General features: G+C 43.9%; 1 protein-coding gene across 1 annotated transcript in view; it reads left to right on the forward strand.

Annotated features, from left to right (window-relative positions):
* Positions 1 to 20639, forward strand: part of kalrna (kalirin RhoGEF kinase a) — a 667943-nt gene that overhangs the window by 175172 nt on the left and 472132 nt on the right. The window lies entirely within an intron of this gene.

Genomic DNA, 20639 nt, shown 5'->3' on the forward strand with positions numbered 1-20639 from the left:
GCTTTTATTCTGGATGCATATATAAAAGATGACTGACATGCATTGGAATGATAATATTCAGTGTGCAGAGCAATAATACAAAATTCATAATGTTTTATATATTAAAATCTGATATCTAAATGAAGAATTTCTAAAATGGAATTAAATATCAAGAGATGATAAATTGAAAGTTATGCTTGGATCAAAATTCTGTTTGAGTCAGATGCGTGTTTCTCTGGAATTAGCTGTTTCGAATTATTGCTAATAAAAAAATATATTTACTCTAACTATCCTTCCAACATACAATAGTCTAGCTATATCTGGAAATAGGTTAAAACATGTAATACTACAGAAACTGTACCACATGTCTTTTGGGCCCTTTTATGCCACCTAAATATGATATCAGTGAGGTTGTCCATGGTTCCCAGTGTGTGGACAGATACAGCAAGTAATGGAGATGATTGTGGAAGTGGTTGATAGTCTGATTTACTAGAGTTTTTGACTGGTATAATGTCTAGATCAAGAAAGGTTGCCATTACATAACGAGTACAGTAAGCAGTTTTGGATGTCGAGGAAACTTGTGAAGAGGAAACGAAGTTGAGACCTGAATATGAATGGCATTTAATTGGAGATACATTGGAATAAGGCAGAATCTGAATGGAGGCATTTTAGAAGGTTAATCTGAAAAAAGAGTAATTCCATGTTTTTTTTAAAAAATGAAACAAATGAGGTTACCATGAATCAAATGTGAAAAAAGAGAAACTATAAAGTGAGACAAAATGACAGAAGTGCATTCATAGGACTATACTGTGAATACAGATTTAAGCACCACAGGATATTTGACTCAAACAGAATGAGTTGAGTTTGGCACCCATGTAAGTCTTTATAATAAGCTACAGTCTAAAATGTAATTTGTACATTTGTACTAGGACCATTTCATTCCATAACAGGGGATATTAACATTTTAAGCTTTTGTGTAATTGATGTGGTTGCCCTTTATCCTTTTCAATGAAGGAGCGAGTAGGAATTATGGACAGACGAACATTTAAAAAAACTGCTTATTTATGGAAAATGGCAACATTTGAGCAAATATGCAGTATCCGAGTATTGATTCTAGACATCCTGCTTTTGATTACCAGTTATACTACATTACAACAATGACTACACTTTAAAAGTACTTAATTGACTGTGAAGCGCTTTGGGATGTCCTGAGGTCGCAAAAGATGCGACATAAATGCAAGTTCTTTATTTACTTGTATTGGTGCAGAAGCTTTCCTTTTATACATGCCAATATAATTTTGATGCAGGGAAGACTGATGTAACTTAAGTCCTGTGGCTGCCTATTACAGAAAAAATAAAAAGTATATTTGTCATAATGAGGAGAGAAAGGATCCAACAACCAGCAAATATTTATGACTCATGGCTTTAGTTTGTAAAATATAATTGATTCAAATATGTTGAACTGGATACTGATGGGTTTTAAGATTTAAATGCATAGTATAATCAAGGTACATAATGCTTACACAACTTGTAGATCAAGAGTTCATTAAGGCATGTTTTTGAACAATTTTTTTTTATTAGAGGATCTTTAAAAACTAAATGCTGTAACTTCTAGAAAAGTTTTGCAGTTTTTTATATGGCAATTTGAGTTTGTATAATCTAAAAGAAAAGATGGGTTATTAGATCAACTGAAGTTGACTAACACCAATTTTAGACCTAAAATGTTCTACAAACCTCATTAAAATACAAAGTTTTATTCGAGAGAAATTATATTCTAATAGACTTACTCAAAATCCTCTCTTTGCATTCATCATGTTGTTGCCTCTAACTTTGTGATGCCTGCTTGAAATATACCTCCTGCTTCCTTGACCCAATCCCTATTAAACTGCTGACCACACAAATTCCCTTCTTGGTCCCTTCTTGCTAGTTGACATTGTAAATGGTTCCCTCTCGCTGGGTTCGGTTTCACTCTCTTTTGAAACCGCGTTCATTATCCTGTCCTCAAAAAAAAAAAATCACCCCCCTCTATGCTTGGAAATTACGACTCCATCTCCAATCTCCATTACCTCTCCAAAGTCTTGGAATATGTTGTCGACTCTCAAATCTGTGCCCATCTTTCCCACAACTTCTCGTTTCTCCAATCAGGTTTCTGCTTCTGCCACACAGCACTGAAATGGCCCTAACCAAAGTCACAAATTACATTCTCTGTGTCATCCTTAGCCTCTCTTCAGCTTTTGACTTGCTGAACTACACCATATTCCTCCAAGGCCTCTCCTCTGTTGTCCAGCTCCATGAGATTGCCTTTGCTTGGTTCCACTCTTATCAATCTGATCTTAGCCAGAGCATCTCCAGCAATGCTTTTCTTCCTATCCCATACAGTTACCCCTGGAGTCCCCCAAGAATATGGGGCCAGCTTCCACATATATGCTGATAACATCCAGCTCTATCTCTCCAGCACCTTTCTTCACCCCTCCACTTCCTCTGTGTCGTTGGACTATTTGTCCATCATCCAGTCTTGAATGAGCCACAATTTCTTCCAATTAAACATTGGGAAGACCAAAGCCACAACAAATTCTGTATCCTTGCCACCAGTTCCATCTCCCTCTTTCACCACTGCCTCAGGCTGAACCAGGCATGTTTGTGTGTCAGTGTCTTATTGACACCGAGTTGAGCTTCCGACCTCAAATTTTCTCCATCACAAAAAACGACCATTTCCTCTCTTTAACATCACCCACCTCTGCCCCTTCCTCTGACCTCTGCTGCTGAAACCCTTGTCCATGCCATTGTCACCTCCAGAATATACTATTTCAATGCTTGCCTGGCCGGTCTCCCATTCTCCAACCCCCATAAACATCACCTCAGCCAAAACTCTGCTGCCCATATCCTAACCAGCACATAGTTCCACTCACCCATGTGTTCGTTGACCTATATTGGCTGCCAGTCCCCAAAACCTCCAATTTAAAATTTTTATTCCAGTCTTTAAATCCCTTCATAGCTTCACCCTCCCTAATTCTGTAACCTCTTCCAGCCCTCTTCTAGCTTTACTAGACTACAAGGCATGCAACTCAACCCTTCAGAAATTGATTCTTGTGGTCCCCTCCTTGGCAGGGAATGAAATGTTGTTAAAAGTATAGGCAATGTGTGCCTAATCAAGATTTTAACTGATCTCACACTCAAAAGTTGCACATTAACCCACAGTTCCTGCTGAAAATAACATGGCAAACAAGTAGTGCTTTTTAAAAATGGGCCACTGTGACCAAGTAATGTTAAAAAACAGTATTAATTGTTATAAGTTAATATGCAAGAAAATACAATATTCAACTGCTACTTATGACTGGAAATTGATTAATCAATTTACTGTATTAAAATAAAGGAAAAGTTAAGAAAAAAAGTAATGAATTTGCATGCAATTCATATAGTAAGGCATTGTACAGTGTCTCTTCTGTATTTGTTGTGTATATTATGACTACGCTGCAAAATATATGTTTGTATTTAATCTTCAGTTACTGTTAGAACTGAAATTTAATCAAGTTGACAAAATTTGGTCTTATCTTGAAATCACATGAAAAGAAAAAGAGAATACATGTATGCAAGTTTCAAGTTTATTTTCCACTATTCAATATATGTCAAAATACATATAACTTATAATAAACAGCAAAACAAATCAAACAAAAAAGAAATGCATGAGGGTGCCAGCTTTGAGAAAATAGTGTTTTTTTTCTCAAATAATATAGTTATTGTCCAGCCCATTGGAAGGATTCTTCTTCCTCAAACTTCTCTTCTTCATCATCATATTCATCCTCTCCATCAACTTCCTTATCCTCACTTTCCACGATATCTTCATAAGTAGCAGCTGGTAGACCAATATTGTCACGGTTCTTGCATGTGCACATTTCTGTACAGGGACTACTCAATGACACACAATATTTGTCGCCTACCATGTCTGCTTTGCACTTTGACTTTTTGCATGTGCAATGCACAAGTTCAAGAATGCTTTGTTGAGCTGGTTACGTATCCATCCAATCAATTCCTAGGGAGTTGTTGATTAACTTCCACTCATGTCCAACAGGAGATGGAATATCTGGGTGCCGTTCTAAGCTGTGCTCAGGCTGCCTGGAAATTAGCACATTGAACGTGTTTATGCAAGGCATCATGATTAGGGGGCATGACATTCTTTGCTCTCTTGCAGCCATTGAAAACATGGCTTATCGGGCACCATTGACATGGCTGTAATCTTGCTGGCCATAGAGTTTGCACACACAGGGCTCTAGAGCAGTTACCATAACATCTCCTAGTGACTAAAATGCAGCTCAGAATGCTGGGTTTTGCACAACAAGTTTAATTGCTTTCGTCTTGCCTTTGCCTTAAAATGCACTGACTGAATCACAGCCAGTGAAGCAGTGAAGGCCGATTAGTGCATTGGTGACGTCATCTCCAAGGTGCTGCTTAATAGCCTGTAGGTGGATAGTGCGAATATTCTTATCTTTCCAGGTGTGGAAATAGTGCTGGGAGCTGCCAAGACTTGAAGTTAATGTGATGCCGATAACAAACACATCAGTGTCGGGACTCTTGATGACTGTTGTTGTCATTGGATTTGGCGATGTAGCTAGCTTGCAAAAACATCCTGGTGTCGGCTTCTTCATGCGCACAATGCAGCTCAGTGATGTTCTGTACAGCAACTGTTCCATTGTGTGGTGAGATAGCATGACAGAATTTGCCGTGAGCCACAGCTATTGTCACCCCTTTCAAGCTCTCTGCTCTCACACTTACTCCATATGTCTCATAGAGGAATTTTAGCAACTGCTCTTTGTTGTAGCTGTGTGCTCGGTACTTTTTCCACTGTTTTGGAATTGGCTGATCAGGTTTGGAGATCTTGATTTTCTGGGAGTCACTCTGAGTTTCCTCTCTGCATTTTTCATGCTGACTGCTGGGTACCTGTCTGTCACAAAGTGTACAGAGCTCGATCTATGACTGACTGCATGCCAAGTTCACCAACTGTCGTAGGATCATATCTAGTTGACCCATATTCTGCAGTATGTGCTTTGGGCTCATTTGTTGCAGCATGGTCATCCATCAACGATCCACACACTTCTCTTTGGTATCTCAACATCAGGTGACACTTCAGGGGCAGACTCTAGGTAGTGCAACAGCCCGTCTATGTTTGTTTTTACCAGGTATCCTTCAAGTGGAGCTATTGCCAGTGGAAATGGGCCTGGGCAGTAAGACAGTATTTTTTTAAAATTAATTTTGCAGACTCTGCCTATGATTACAAGTCTTGCAAGAAGCTCTCTGTCACTTTTCAGGCTGATTTCTTTCCCCTTCACCTTCACCGTCACAGTTTTTGCCACATCAGTGAATGTCTTGAGTTTCATCTTTCTCAGAGAGTGGTTGAGATCGATCTTGCCCACTTGCAGACGGACCTTGCAGAAACTAATGAACGCAGCATCTCCTTTCTGGTGAACTGTCATCAGGTCATCGAAAACCTTGGGTGATGCAGCTATGCCTGAAGACAAATGCACAAGATCGCCAGCACCCACTTCAGGGTGGTTGTCAAATGGGTTGGTCTTGTAAGATATGGTGTTCATAATGTTTTGAACATCCTGCTCATCACATGTCATACGGCCGTTTTTCAGATCCTGATGTGTCGCAACCTTCTGCCCTTTTCCCGCTATTTCTTCATTCTGCCTTTTGATGGCTGCTCGTTCATGGTGAGCCCTAGTCCACCTGGCCTGTTTGTTGGTAGTGAACCCCTTTATCCCCTTTCTGCTTTTAGAGTCCCTGTTGGTGGTTTGTTCAATTGTCATATCGCATGCGACCCCAGAAAAGCCATGTATGTCTTGCCTTTGCACCGCAAAATTCCCGTTCTGCAATTCTTTGCATTGGAATGGATGGGTTGTCATCAAGTTATTCATCGCCATCCAATTTACAGGGAGATAATGGGAATAATTTGTCCGGTCATACGCGAACATCCATGGCCGAAGAGATCGAACTACTGCTACGTGGAGTGACCAATCCTGTTCTCTTGAAGCCCGTATGAAGCGCAGCACATTCTTCAACCATTTCCAGATTCGAGCTCTAAAATGCGAATGTAATATGTGTTTCTATTATGAGGTCGTCGTAAACCATCATCGCTGCCTGGAATGTTTGCCCTTGCACCAAATCCGCATACTCTTGGTTTGGAATTGAAAAATGAAGGCATTTCACTAGCTCACCATAACACTCTGCATCCTCTTCAGACTAAGTCTCTTTTAAAAAAAACTCTGCTAGCGCAAGCGATGGATTGCCCCTGCCACAAGCTTGTGACAGCTGATGCTTCTGTTGTGATGGTGACCATTCATTACTCCATTCACAGAATCAGATGCGGTTGCATCAGGTTCAATCAGTAGGTCTTGCAATCCTGCATCACCAAACCTCTTCCCTATACATGCCAAAGCAGTCATTGTGATGTGAAAGGCCCCAAGACAGATCGCAATGCGGTCCATGTAGAGCGATGGTTCTGCCACGGGACGGTTTGTGCTTTTGTATAAATGGCTTGGTCAACCACCACCATGACTGATGGAAGATCTAACTGGTTAGCAGTTTCCACACTTCGAAGCAGAATCATGTTGAATGTGTTAAGGTTTGTCAGTCCTGTATGAACCACTTGTACGTACCCAATTGTACCTTTCTGTGGGATTTCTATTGTTAGCAGTTGGTTGAAACCAGTCTGTGAAGGGAGCAGATGTACACGTGGAATCTTCGTCACATAGTAGGCAGCATCTTTACGCTTTTTGTGTGTCAGGGATATTGCATGATGCTCTAGTTCTAGGGCTACACTCATGGCAAATGCTTCAGGTGAGGATTTCTTGGCACCACCAAATGGGACAATATCCTTCTCTGGTGCATTGTCTCATTTTCTTCAGGACGGCATTGACAATGGCTCTGCTGTGGCTGCCTGAATAAGCTCTGCATGCTGAATAGCAATGCCATTGGTGTGTGTAGTTCCCTTGCCGGATAGCGTTTCCTCCCCAAAGTCATTATAATCCCAGATGAGAGTTGTGAATGTTCCTTTCTGCAGACACAATGGTAGTGTATTGCTGCCTCTTTGTATCTCTTGTTGAACCAATGCAATGTCATGCTCTAATACGAATGTGTGTGAGATGCTGTAACCAAAGTCATTCTGTAGTCCTGTGAGCTATCTTGACCCTCTAAGATGTCTCACTGCCATTGCTAAGGATGTGTGCTGAGGCATTGTCCATTTCCCTTTGGTTGCCAGATATACATTGTCTTGTGATTATATTTAGAATTTGCCGACTTGCTACATTACATACTTTGACAAATGCATCCCCTTCTGGGTCATCAGATGCACCAACAACCCAAGTCAGGAAGTTGAATAACTTTGATGGGATCATTTTGCTTGCAGCATCCAGGGTCAGGTCAGATGATGTTGGAGGCCATGGTACAATTTTAGATGGAATCAGCGCTCTCACTTGCCTTAAGTCTAGCGCTAATGTGTAGCGATCCATCAAAGTGCTGACTGAAGGCCCCTGTGATGGCTTCTGTGTGTCTTGCCTTGACACTCGTTTTGATGGAGGATGTTCTTCTGCAGGATAGTCACTGCCCATTGTATCCATATGGTAGCATTTCCATGTCCATCTCAGACCTGACTGCCAACTCATTCAGGATGGTAGTTTCTTCTACAAGCGCTTCTGTTGACAAGTTGTCCACGTAAACAATCTCGCTCTTGTACTGCCTGTTTGGCTTTGGAAAACACAACTGAGGGTATTTTCTCTTCAACCTCTGCTTTAGATTCCACATTTTATATCTTGACGCATCATTATGTTCAATATCACGAAAAGCTTTGTTGAATATTTTCTTCAGCTTGTTTAAGTGCAGGATCTCTTTGCCTCTAATTATCAAATGTAAGGAATCTTACAACACCAGGTTATAGTCCAACAAATTTATTTTAAAATCACAAGCTTTCGGAGATTATCTCCTTCGTCAGATGAATGAATGAAAAGGTTCTCAAATCGCATATCTTATACTATGTTGGGACAGCATCACACCAATCAAAAGGTGTCGTTGTTATTCAAACAGGCCAGTCACGGAGAACAGCACGTCCCAGTACACTAGATATACATTGTGTCTATTACACAGGCAGGCAGAAAGAAACTCAAAATGGCAGAGAGAGAGAAAGAGAGAGAATTTTTAAAAACATATAATTTTTTTCCCCCTTTTTTGCTGGTGGGGTTACGTGTAGCGTGACATGAACCCAAGATCCCGGTTGAGGCCGTCCTCATGGGTGCGGAACTTGGCTATCAACTTCTGCTCGACGATTTTGCGTTGTCGTGTGTCTCGAAGGCCGCCTTGGAGAACGCTTACCCGAAGATCGGTGGCTGAATGTCCTTGACTGCTAAAGTGTTCCCCGACTGGGAGGGAACCCTCCTGTTTGGCGATTGTTGCGCGGTGTCCGTTCATCCGTTGTCGATGACGACGAACACCTCGCTAAGGCCATCCCCACGCCTCCACTGCTCGCCTTTAAACAGCCACCCAACCTCAAACAGACCATCGTTCGCAGCAAGTTACCCAGTTTTCAGGAGAACAGCGTCCACGACACCACACAACCCTGCCACGGCAACCTCTGCAAGACATGCCAGATCATCGACACGGATACCACCATCACACGAGAGGACACCACCCACCAGGTACATGGTTCATACTCCTGTGACTCGGCCAACGTTGTTTACCTCATACGTTGCAGGAAAGGATGCCCCGGAGCATGGTACATTGGCGAGACCATGCAGACGCTGCGACAACGGATGAACGGACACCGCGCAACAATCGCCAAACAGGAGGGTTCCCTCCCAGTCGGGGAACACTTTAGCAGTCAAGGACATTCAGCCACCGATCTTCGGGTAAGCGTTCTCCAAGGCGGCCTTCGAGACACACGACAACGCAAAATCGTCGAGCAGAAGTTGATAGCCAAGTTCCGCACCCATGAGGACGGCCTCAACCGGGATCTTGGGTTCATGTCACGCTACACGTAACCCCACCAGCAAAAAAGGGGGGAAAAAATTATATGTTTTTTAAAATTCTCTCTCTCTTTCTCTCTCTCTGCCATTTTGAGTTTCTTTCTGCCTGCCTGTGTAATAGACACAATGTATATCTAGTGTACTGGGACGTGCTGTTCTCCGTGACTGGCCTGTTTGAATAACAACGACACCTTTTGATTGGTGTGATGCTGTCCCAACATAGTATAAGATATGCGATTTGAGAACCTTTTCATTCATTCATCTGACGAAGGAGATAATCTCCGAAAGCTTGTGATTTTAAAATAAATTTGTTGGACTATAACCTGGTGTTGTAAGATTCCTTACATTTGTCCACCCAGTCCATCACCGGCATCTCCACATCATCTAATTATCATACCACCAATTGCATTAATACGGATCTGGCCAAATGCTCTCAAATATAGTGGTTTCAGTTGTTCCCCTCTCGGTTCTTGTCTTGTGAGGAAGCATGCGTAAGACCTATGGCAGCTGGCACGGTAGCGAATTTCGATTGCCACACAATCTTGGTTCTTGATGTGTGGCAGCAGGTTCTGTTCTTGCTCGAGACGGGCAGCTTCAAGTAATTGCCCACTGTTGACCAACTCGCATTGCATCAGAACTTCAGGACGCCTCTTATGGTTAAAGTCTGTGCTACACTTTGAGCCATGGCAAATGATGCAGACTTTGGGGAGAATGTGAGAAGATCGAACTGCTTGGTCAAGTCCAGAACAAGAACGCAGTACTCTTGTTTGCTTCTTGGCAGGCTCTGATGGCTCTCCACGCTCTGTGCATGGGCTTGTATCGGCTGCTGAAAATAAAGAGCGAGAAAGGGTAATCTCATTAAGAACATTGAATATAAAGAACAAGTCATTGAGCACTAAGATATTATATAAACCAAAAGATGAACAAATGGAAAGTCAGACATCATTTTTAAAACTGCAAGAAATTGTAAGCTTATTCGTTCGACCGAGTTTGTTTAACTATTGTTCAGTTTTCATAATAAAAAATCAGATAAATTTAAACATTTTGCCTACATGCCATGGGTGCAGCTTCATGCTTCTTCTTGGTGATTAAACCCCATTTCTGTTTTGATGAATCGGTAACATACTGGTAGCATTTTCGATGGCAATCAGTGTTTTTGGGCATAGGAATGTTCCGTAGATTATGATCTTGCACAAAGCACTTCGCTATTTCAGCCTGACTTCCAACTAAATCTGCCCAAATCTCTACTCTATGTAAAAATGTTGTCCACGTTGATTCCATGAACAGTCTGATACCTCTAACAACAATAGAAATGTGGGCATAACACCTTTTAATGGAAGAATTTATCGCTAGCAAATCAGCCATAATATTAAGGAATGGTTTTTTGAATTCTGAAAGATCACTTATAGACTCTGAAAGCATATTCATAAACAGCAGATCTGTTTATAGGTTCTGCTGTTGTTTGTACCATGTGACATGTTTTTTTCACGTGCTGTAACACTCTAAAACAGCACTACTCATTGGTTGATATGATTCTGATTTACCAAATACGTGATTTGATTGGACGAATGGGCTGGCTCGATCATTCATTTTAGTAACTTAAAACAATTTCTTCCACCGAAAATTAGGCGAAAATGTGTAAACTGGATACGCGGGATCGGTAGGAAGGGTAAATCTTACAATATTATCATGATTTTCAAGGGGTTTTCAAGTTCTGGCATGGAGGGGACCGTAAGACTAAAAGTTATGATTGGACACCAAACCATCTGAGCAACTCTCTGAGAACTCTGCGTTCTTCCAACTCTGGCCTCTTGTGTATCCTCCACTTCTTTCGTCTTACCGTTGGAGGCTGTGCCTTCAATCGTCTAGTCCCTCCGCTCTGGAATTCACTCCCTAAACCTCTCCACCTCCCTCTCTTCCTTAAAACTCATCTCTTTGACCGAGCTTTTAGTCAACCCACCTGGCTCAACTTCCATTTTTGTATGATTACACTTCTGTGAAGTGCTGTGAGATGTTTTTCTATATTAAAGGTGCTATATAAATGTAAGTTGTTGTTGTATACAACAGGATTGTCTGAGCAGTGGTACTGTGGATCTGTATCATGAGACTGCAGACTCCGTATGGGCTCTACTGTGATACCATAAACACCTTCCTCCACAGCTTTAAGATCAATGTAAAACAGATATGGCTGCAGTTGACTTGCTCATGAAAGATGTCATTGGGGAAATACCTCTCATGATGATTTTTTATTGATTTGAAACAGATGGAGTTTATCACAGACAGAAGTCTGCATAACTGATGAAGCTGTGGCTAAATTATAGATTTTATTCTGTCTTTTGAGGGAATTAAATCATTAAATAAACAGATGGTTTCCTTGAACATTTTTTGTATGAAACATAAAAGTGTGAGGGAAGCAACAATAAGACAAAAACACTGTCAAGTTTTGTGACATAAAGTCTAAAACATTGATCTCCATTCAATGGTGAAAGCCGAAGATGAATTGCTGATGAAGATTAACAGCTTGTTAATTTTTGTAAATTCTTTCTTACAATGACACAAAACATTTAAAGAGTGAAGTTTACAGCTGGTCCCCTTTTTAAAAAAACAATAACCCAGAATTATGATAAATGTGAAGGCCCTAGTCTGAAAATTGCTGCTAGTGAAATGGTTCATGCCAACAGCAGTTTTATGATCAGGGCAGTAATTTTACTAATTACTGAACCCACATATTTCCCACACCACTGATATATTTTCCATAATCGTAAATAAAAATAGATTTTTTTTTCTGTCTAACTAATTCAAGTAACAGAGGAAAGAAGCATCAGAAGTCACAGCAAAGATTGTGCCATAAATGCACTTAATAACCTCCCCATTTGGGAAGAAAAACCATAATAGATGAGCATATGAGACACCTTGAACAGTTTCAGGACTGTTTAAATTATAACCGTATTAAATTCATTTTGACATGATATGAAATGTTAAAGGGCAGAATGCATGTATTTTCTAATACAAACTGAACACAACAGAAATTATGTAAATGGAAATTTATTTTCAAGAAGTATAGAATGTAAAAGTCGAGATGGTGAATCTATATAAAACCTAAGTAAAATCACAGTTGAAGTACTGTGTGCAGTCAGGGCTTCACACTATAGGAAGGATGTTGAGGCAATAGAGAGGGTACAGTGAAGATTCACTAGGCTGGTGTATGGAAATACAAAGACTTGAAAAATTGGAGCTGTTATTGTTAAAGCAGAGAAATTATAGGGAGATTTGTTAGAGGTGTTTAAAATTATGAGGCGATGGGACAGAGTTGATAGCAATAGACTGTTTTCAGTGCTTGAGGGGTCTAAAACTAGGGGACATGGATATAAGATTAAAGGTAAGAGATTTTTTACACAGATGTTGTGGAATGTACTATCAGAGTAAATGATTGAAGCAGAGACCATATCAACATTTAAGAATAGGTTGGTTAGGTGATTGAAGGAAAAGGTAATAAAGGGATTACCATTTAATGCAGATCCAATAAGTATCACCTCACTCTTTACTGTATGCATATTTAAGGTATTTTAGTGCAGCAAATTCCTATGTTTCAATCAATTGGAAAAAAAGAGAGTTAGTATGAATGTTCTGTTTATTTTGGCAAAGGCCAGATAATATCTAATGTATCTTTCCCTTATAGAATCATAGAAAGGTTACAGCGCGGAAGGAGACCATTCGGCCCATCGAGTCCGCGCTGGATCTATGCAAGAGCAATCCAGCTAGTCCCACTCCCCCGCCCTATCCCCATAGTCCTGCAAATTTTTTCCTTTCAAGTACTTATCCAGTTCCCTTTTGAAGGCCATGATTGAATTTGCCTCCACTACCCCCTCGGGCAGTGCATTCCAGATCCTAACCACTCGCTGTGTAAAAAAGATTTTCCTCATGTCACCTTTGGTTCTTTTGCCAATCACCTTAAATCTGTGTCCTCTGTTTCTTGACCCTTCCATCAATGGGAACAATTTCTCTCTATCTACTCTGTCTAGACCCTTCATGATTTTGAATACGTCAATCAAATCTTCTCGCAACCATCTCTGTTCCAAGGAGAACAACCCCAGCTTCTCCAGTCTATCCACGTAACTAAAGTCCCTCATCCCCTGAATCATTCTAGTAAATCTCTTCTGCACCCTCTCTAAGGCCTTCACATCATTCCTAAAGTGCGGTGCCCAGTACTGGACACAATACTCCAGTTGTGGCCGAACCAGTGTTTTATAGAGGTTCATATAACTTCCTTACTTTTGAACCCTATGCCACTATTTATAAAACCCAGGATCCCGTGTACTTTTTTAACCGCTTTCTCAACCTACCCTGCCACCTTCAACGATTTGTGCACATATATCCCCAGATCTCTCTGTTCGTGTACCCCTTTTAGAATTGTGCCCTCTAGTTTATATAGCCTCCCTCAATATATTGATCTATCAATATATCAATTGATTTTGTGGCAATTATCTTAGCTGCTGTAAAACAATTACAAATCAGCTTCCAAGGGAGACAATTGTAATCCCAGGAATATACACAATCGAATTTAAGCGCACGATAAGAAGTATTAATAGTGAGATGTCTACCATATCCAAAACCTTTTACATATCCAAATTCCATGCTGCCTCTCATGTCCTCAGGATGTCCAATGTGATTCACAGCTAATTAATTACTTTTAAAGTGTTTTTTAAAGTTGTTATTTAGTCAAATATGGCAGTCAGTTGCAACAGTTATCTCTCCCAGTATTTTGTAACTGCCCAGCCCTGCATTACAACATTTCTACAGTGCCTAGCTCTTCATTGATGTGGAGATGCCGGTGATGGACTGGGGTTGACAAATGTAAGGAATCTTACAACACCAGGTTATAGTCCAACTGTTTTATTTGAAAATCACAAGCTTTCGGAGGCTTTCGCCTTCGTCAGGTGAGTGTGGGATTCCATGGAAGGTTACCGCATTTATAGTCAGAGAACACGTAATCCCACCAGCGAAAAAAAGTTATCTTTTTTAATACAACGGGTCATTCTCTGTCTTTCTCTTCCTTTCGGATGTTTCTCTCTCTCTCTCTCTGTCTTTTGTTCTGGCCGTTTGTATATTCGGTGGCCCTGTAGGTAACATCTCTCTGTCTGAATACTTTGATTGCCTTGACAACGGACAGTTGGAAAGATTATCTGTAATCACCAGGTATTGTTCTCTGACGATAAATGCGGTAACCTTCCATGGAATCCCACACTCACCTGACGAAGGCGAAAGCCTCCGAAAGCTTATGATTTTCAAATAAAACAGTTGGACTGTAACCTGGTGTTGTAAGATTCCTTACATAGCTCTTCATTGCAAGTGTCTCCAGTGTTTCTATATTGCCAGGCTACCCTTGTGTTCCTGTTGTGACTCTACCGTGGCAGTTTTTGTTCACGGTAATGAGAAGTAACAGTTTTATGGAATGAATTCCAGTCGGTGAGCGGCGGGAGAGAGTGAGACCAGAGCGGGGATAAAAACAGCGCGGAGAGAGCGAGAGTTCAGTCGGTGAGCGGCGGGAGAGAGCGAGACCAGAGCGGGGATAAAAACAGCGCGGAGAGAGCGAGAGTTCAGTCGGTGAGCGGCGGGAGAGAGTGAGACCAGAGCGGGGATAAAAACAGCGCGGAGAGAGCGAGAGTTCAGTCGGTGAGCGGCGGGAGAGAGCGAGACCAGAGCGGGGATAAAAACAGCGCGGAGAGAGCGAGAGTTCAGTCGGTGAGCGGCGGGAGAGAGCGAGACCAGAGCGGGGATAAAAACAGCGCGGAGAGAGCGAGAGTTCAGTCGGTGAGCGGCGGGAGAGAGCGAGACCAGAGCGGGGATAAAAACAGCGCGGAGAGAGCGAGAGTTCAGTCGGTGAGCGGCGGGAGAGAGCGAGACCAGAGCGGGGATAAAAACAGCGCGGAGAGAGCGGGAGATCAGTCGGTGAGCGGCGGGAGAGAGCGAGAAAAGAGCGGGGATTAAAACAGCGCGGAGAGAGCGGGAGATCAGTCGGTGAGCGGCGGGAGAGAGCGAGACCAGAGCGGGGATATAAACAGCGCGGAGAGAGCGGGAGATCAGTCGGTGAGCGGCGGGAGAGAGCGAGACCGGAGCGGGGATATAAACAGCGCGGAGAGAGCGAGAGATCAGTCGGTGAGCGGCGGAAGAGAGCGAGACCAGAGCGGGGATATAAACAGCGCGGAGAGAGCAGGAGATCAGTCGGTGAGCGGCGGGAGAGAGCGAGACCAGAGCGGGGATATAAACAGCGCGGAGAGAGCGAGAGATCAGTCGGTGAGCGGCGGGAGAGAGCGAGACCAGAGCGGGGATATAAACAGCGCGGAGAGAGCGAGAGTTCAGTCGGTGAGCGGCGGGAGAGAGCGAGACCAGAGCGGGGATAAAAACAGCGCGGAGAGAGCGAGAGTTCAGTCGGTGAGCGGCGGGAGAGAGCGAGACCAGAGCGGGGATAAAAACAGCGCGGAGAGAGCGAGAGTTCAGTCGGTGAGCGGCGGGAGAGAGCGAGACCAGAGCGGGGATAAAAACAGCGCGGAGAGAGCGAGACCAGAGCTTACTCTGAGAGCGAGACTCTGAGACCAGCGGCAGTTCGGGGTGACGTCACCAGTCAGAAAGTGACGCGGCACAGGGGAGGCAGCTGATTGGTGAGTAGGTTCAGGTGAGTATTTCTACCATTTTACTGTAAGTAAAGTAATAAGAAAGGGAAGATCTGCAGGTTTTATAGCAGGTAGTGGGTTTTTTTAGTGAACCTAGGTCCCTAGTATAGTTAACATTTTCTAATTTCAACGTAATTTAAAAGGGGTAACTCAGCTCAGGCAAGTCATGGCAGCAGACCTCGCACCCGTGATATGCTCCTCCTGCAAGATGTGGGAAGTCATGGACACTACCAGTGTCCCTGCTGACCATGTGTGCGGGAAGTGTGTCCACCTGCAGCTACTGACCGATCGTATCTCGGAGCTGGAGCTGCGGGTGGACTCACTGTGGAGCATCCGCGATGCAGAGAAACTCGTGGATAGCACGTTTAGCGAGTTGGTCACACCGCAGGTAAAGGGTATACAGGCAGGAAGTGAATGGGTGACCACCAGGAAGAGTAAGAGGTGCAGGCAGGTAGTGCAGGGGTCCCCTGTGGCCATCCCCCTCTCAAACAGATATGCCACTTTGGATGCTGTTGTGGGGGATGACTTATCAGGGGAAGGCAGCAGCAGCCAACTTCCTGGCACCACGTGCAGCTCTGCTGCACAGGCTGGGAGGAAAAAGAGTGAAAGAGCTATAGTGATAGGGGACTCAATTGTAAGGGGAATAGACAGGCGTTTCTGCGGCCGCAACCGAGACTCCAGGATGGTGTGTTGCCTCCCTGGTGCAAGGATCAAGGACGTCTCGGAGCGGCTACGGAACATTTTGGAGGGGGAGGGCGAACAGCCAGCTGTCGTGGTGCACATAGGCACCAACGATATAGGTAAAAAAGGGGATGAGGTCCTAAAAGCAGAATATAGGGAGTTAGGAGGTAAATTAAAAAATAGGACCTCAAAGGTAGTAATCTCAGGATTGCTGCCAGTGCCACGTGCTAGTCAGAGTAGAAATAGGAGGATATTTCAAATGAATACGTGGCTAGAGGAATGGTGCAAGGGGGAGGGATTCAAATTCCTGGGACACTGGAAACGGTTCTGGGGGAGGTGGGACCAGTACAAACCGGACGGTCTGCACCTGGGCAGGGCCGGGACCGCTGTCCTAGGAGGAGTGTTTGCTAGTGCTGTTGGGGAGGGTTTAAACTAAAGTGGCAGGGGGTTGGGAACCTGAGCAGGGAGAGAGAGGAAAGCGTAACAGGAAGGGACAGAAGGTATGGAGTAATAGGTAAAGTGTTAAAAAAGGAAAAAGCAGGAACTAAGCGTCACAAAACAGATTTGAAAGTTCTTTATCTGAATGCACGTAGCATTTGTAACAAAATGGACGAGTTAACGGCACAAATAACTACGTATGGGTATGATCTTTGGCCATTACAGAAACATGGCTGCAGGGTGACAACGACTGGGAATTAAATATGCCAGGGTATTTAACAATCAGGAAGGACAGGCAGGAAGGAAGGGGAGGTGGGGTGGCTATGTTAATAAAGGAAGGAATCACTGTAATACAGATAAATGATATTGGGACAAAGCATCAAGATAATGAAACAGTTTGGGTGGAGATAAGGAATAATAAGGGGAAAAAACATTAGTGGGCGTAGTATATAGGCCTCCTAATAGTTGCTAGGGGGATAGAATATAAAAACAGGGAGGTATTGCTGCAGTTATATAAGGTATTGGTGAGACCGCACCTGGAATACTGCATACAGTTTTGGTCTCCATACTTAAGAAAAGACATACTTGCTCTCGAGGCAGTACAAAGAAGGTTCACTCGGTTAATCCCGGGGATGAGGGGGCGGACATATGAGGAGAGGTTGAGTCGATTGGGACTCTACTCATTGGAGTTCAGAAGAATGAGAGGCGATCTTATTGAAAGATATAAGATTGTGAAGGGGCTTGATCGGGTGGATGCAGTAAGAATGTTCCCAAAGATGGGTGAAACTAGAACTAGGGGGCATAATCTTAGAATAAGGGGCTGCTCTTTCAAAACTGAGATGAGGAGAAACTTCTTCACTCAGAGGGTGGTAGGTCTGTGGAATTTGCTGCCCCAGGAAGCTGTGGAAGCTACAACATTAGATAAATTTAAAACAGAAATAGACAGTTTCCTAGAAGTAAAGGGAATTAGGGGTTATGGGGAGCGGGCAGGAAATTGGACATGAAGCTGAGTTCGGATCGGTCAATGTCCTGTGGGTGGCGGAGAGGGCCCAGGGGCTGTGTAGCCGGGTCCTGCTCCTACTTCTTGTGTTCTTTAGATTTGTGGTTGGGATCAGATCAGCCATGATCTTATTGAATGGCGGAGCAGGCTCGAGGGGCCGATTGGCCTACTCCTGCTCCAATTTCTTATGTTCTTATGTTCTTAATTGTTGATCTACATTTGTATCCAGTGGCAGGCCAGGTCAAGTATGGTATGGGCCATATGTGAGTAATGCTTATTGTAGGCTTCCTCTCTTTCTTGCTTTGATCCATATTTCAAATATAACACTCTCTATTGCAGCATGTGCCATTTGTTATCCCCACAAATACCTTTAACGTAGAATTTTTTTTTCTACTCATTCATGTGATGTGGGCATCACTGGCAAGGCCAGCATTTATTGCCCATCCCTAATTGCCCTTGAGAAGGTGGTGGTGAGCCGCCTTCTTGAACTGCTGCAGTCCATGTGGTGAAGGTTCTCCCACAGTGCTGTTAGGTAGGGAGTTCCAGGATTTTGACCCAGCGACAATGAAGGAACGGCAATATATTTCCAAGTCTGGATAGTGTGTGACTTGGTGGGGAACGTGCAGGTGGTGGTATTCCCATGTGCCTGCTCTCCCTGTCCTTTTAGGTGGTAGAGGTCGCGGGTTTGGGAGGTGCCATTGAATAAGCCTTGGCGAGTTGCTGCAGTGCATCTTGTGGATGGTACACACTGCAGCCATGGTGCGCCGGTGGTGGAGGGAGTGAATGTTTAGGGTGGTGGACGGGGTGCCAGTCAAGTGGACTGCTTTGTCCAGGATGGTGTCGATCTTCTTGAGTTGGAGCCGCACTCATCCAGGCAAGTGGAGAGTATTCCATCACTCTCCTGACTTGTGCCTTGTAGATGATGGAAAGGCTTTGGGGAGTCAGGAGGTGAGTCACTCACCACAGAATACCCAGCCTCTGACTGCTCTTGTAGCCACAGTATTTATGTGGCTGGTCCAGTTAAGTTTCTGGTCAGTGGTGACCCCCGGGATGTTGATGGTGGGGGATTCGGCGATGGTAATGCCATTGAATGTCAAGGGAAGGTGGTTAGACTCTCTCTTGTTGGAGATGGTCATTGCCTGGCATGAATGTCACTTGCCATTTATGAGCCCAAGCCTGGATGTTGTCCAGGTCTTGCTGCATGTGGGCACAGACTGCTTCATTATCTGAGGAGTTGCGAATGGAACTGAACACTGTGCAATCATCAGTCAACATCCCCACTTCTGACCTCATGATGGAGGGCAGGTCATTGATGAAGCAGCTGAAGATGGTTGGACTAGGACACTGCCCTGAGGAACTCCTGCAGCAATGTCTTGGGGCTGAGATGATTCGCCTCCAACAACCACTACCATCTTCCTTTGTGCTAGGTATGACTCCAGCCACTGGAGAGTTTTCCCCCTGATTCCCATTGACTTCAATTTTACTGAGGCTCCATGATGGCACACTCGGTCAAATGCTGCCTTGATGTCAAGGGCAGTCACTCTCACCTTACTTCTGGAATTCAGCTCTTTTGTCCATGTTTGGACCAAGGCTGTAATGAGGTCTGGAGCCGAGTGGTCCTGGCGGAACCCAAACTGAGCTTGGGTGAGCAGGTTATTGGTGAGTAAGTGCCGCTTGATAGCACTGTCGACGACACCTACCGTCACTTTGCTGGCGATTGAGAATAGACTGATGGGGCGGTAATTGGCCGGATTGGATTTGCTATGCTTTTTGTGGACAGGACAAAGCTGGGCAATTTTCCACATTGTCAGGTAGTTGCCAGAGTTGTAGCTGTACTGGAACAGCTTGGTTAGAGGCATGGCTGGTTCTGGAGCAAAAGTCTTCAGCATTACAGCCGGAATGTTGTTGGGCCCATAGCCTTTGCTGTATCCAGGGCACTTAGCCGTTTCTTGGAATTACGTGGAGTGAATCAAATTGGCTGAAGACTGGCTTCTGTGATGATGGGGATCGCGGGAGGAGGTCGAGATGGATCATCCACTTGGCACTTCTGACTGAAGATGGTTGCAAATGCTTCAGGCTTGTCTTTTGCACTCACGTGCTGGAGTCTGCCATCATCGAGGATGGGGATGTTCACGGAGCCGCCTCCTCCCGTTAGTTGTTTAATTGTCCACCACCACTCATGACTGGATGTGGCAGGACTGCAGAGCTTTGATCTGATCCGTTGGTTGTGGGATCGCTTAGCTCTGTCCTTCAGGAAAGCCTTAAAGAGGTAGAGATGCAGAGAAGTTTTGTGAGGAAATTCCAGAGAGTGAGAAGGCAGGGTCGAGAAGAGAGGGGGGAATGCATGAGAGGCTGGTATCAGGAACAGAGGAGGAATTGTAGGGCTTGGGAAATTACAGAGCTAGGGAGAGGTGAGGCCATAAAGGGACATGAAGGCAAGAATAAGAATTTGAAATTTGAGGTTTTGGAGACTGGGAGGTGATGATGGATGAGGAGGACTTGATGTGGGATAGTTTATGGGCAGCTGAGTTTTGGATGAGGTGAAGTTTATGGAGGGTGGAGGATGGGAGTAATTGAGTCTGGAGGTAACAAAAGTAGGTAAGAGAGTTTCACCGGCAGATGGCCTGAGATGGGGCAGACATGGGCGATGTTACAGAGGAGGAGTCTTAATGATGGGGAGGATATGGAGTTGGAAGTTCAGCTTGGGGTTGAACGGAGCACTGAGTTTACAAACTGTCTGGTTCAGTCTAATGCAGTGGCCAAGGAGGGAGATGGAGTTAGTGGCAAGGGTACAGAGTTTGTAGCAGGGGCTGAAGATGATGACTTTGATCTCTTTAGTGTTTAGGTGGAGAAAGTTTC

The sequence above is a fragment of the Heptranchias perlo genome, chromosome 7 (assembly GCF_035084215.1).
Source record: "Heptranchias perlo isolate sHepPer1 chromosome 7, sHepPer1.hap1, whole genome shotgun sequence".
In the NCBI taxonomy this organism is placed as follows: domain Eukaryota; kingdom Metazoa; phylum Chordata; class Chondrichthyes; order Hexanchiformes; family Hexanchidae; genus Heptranchias; species Heptranchias perlo.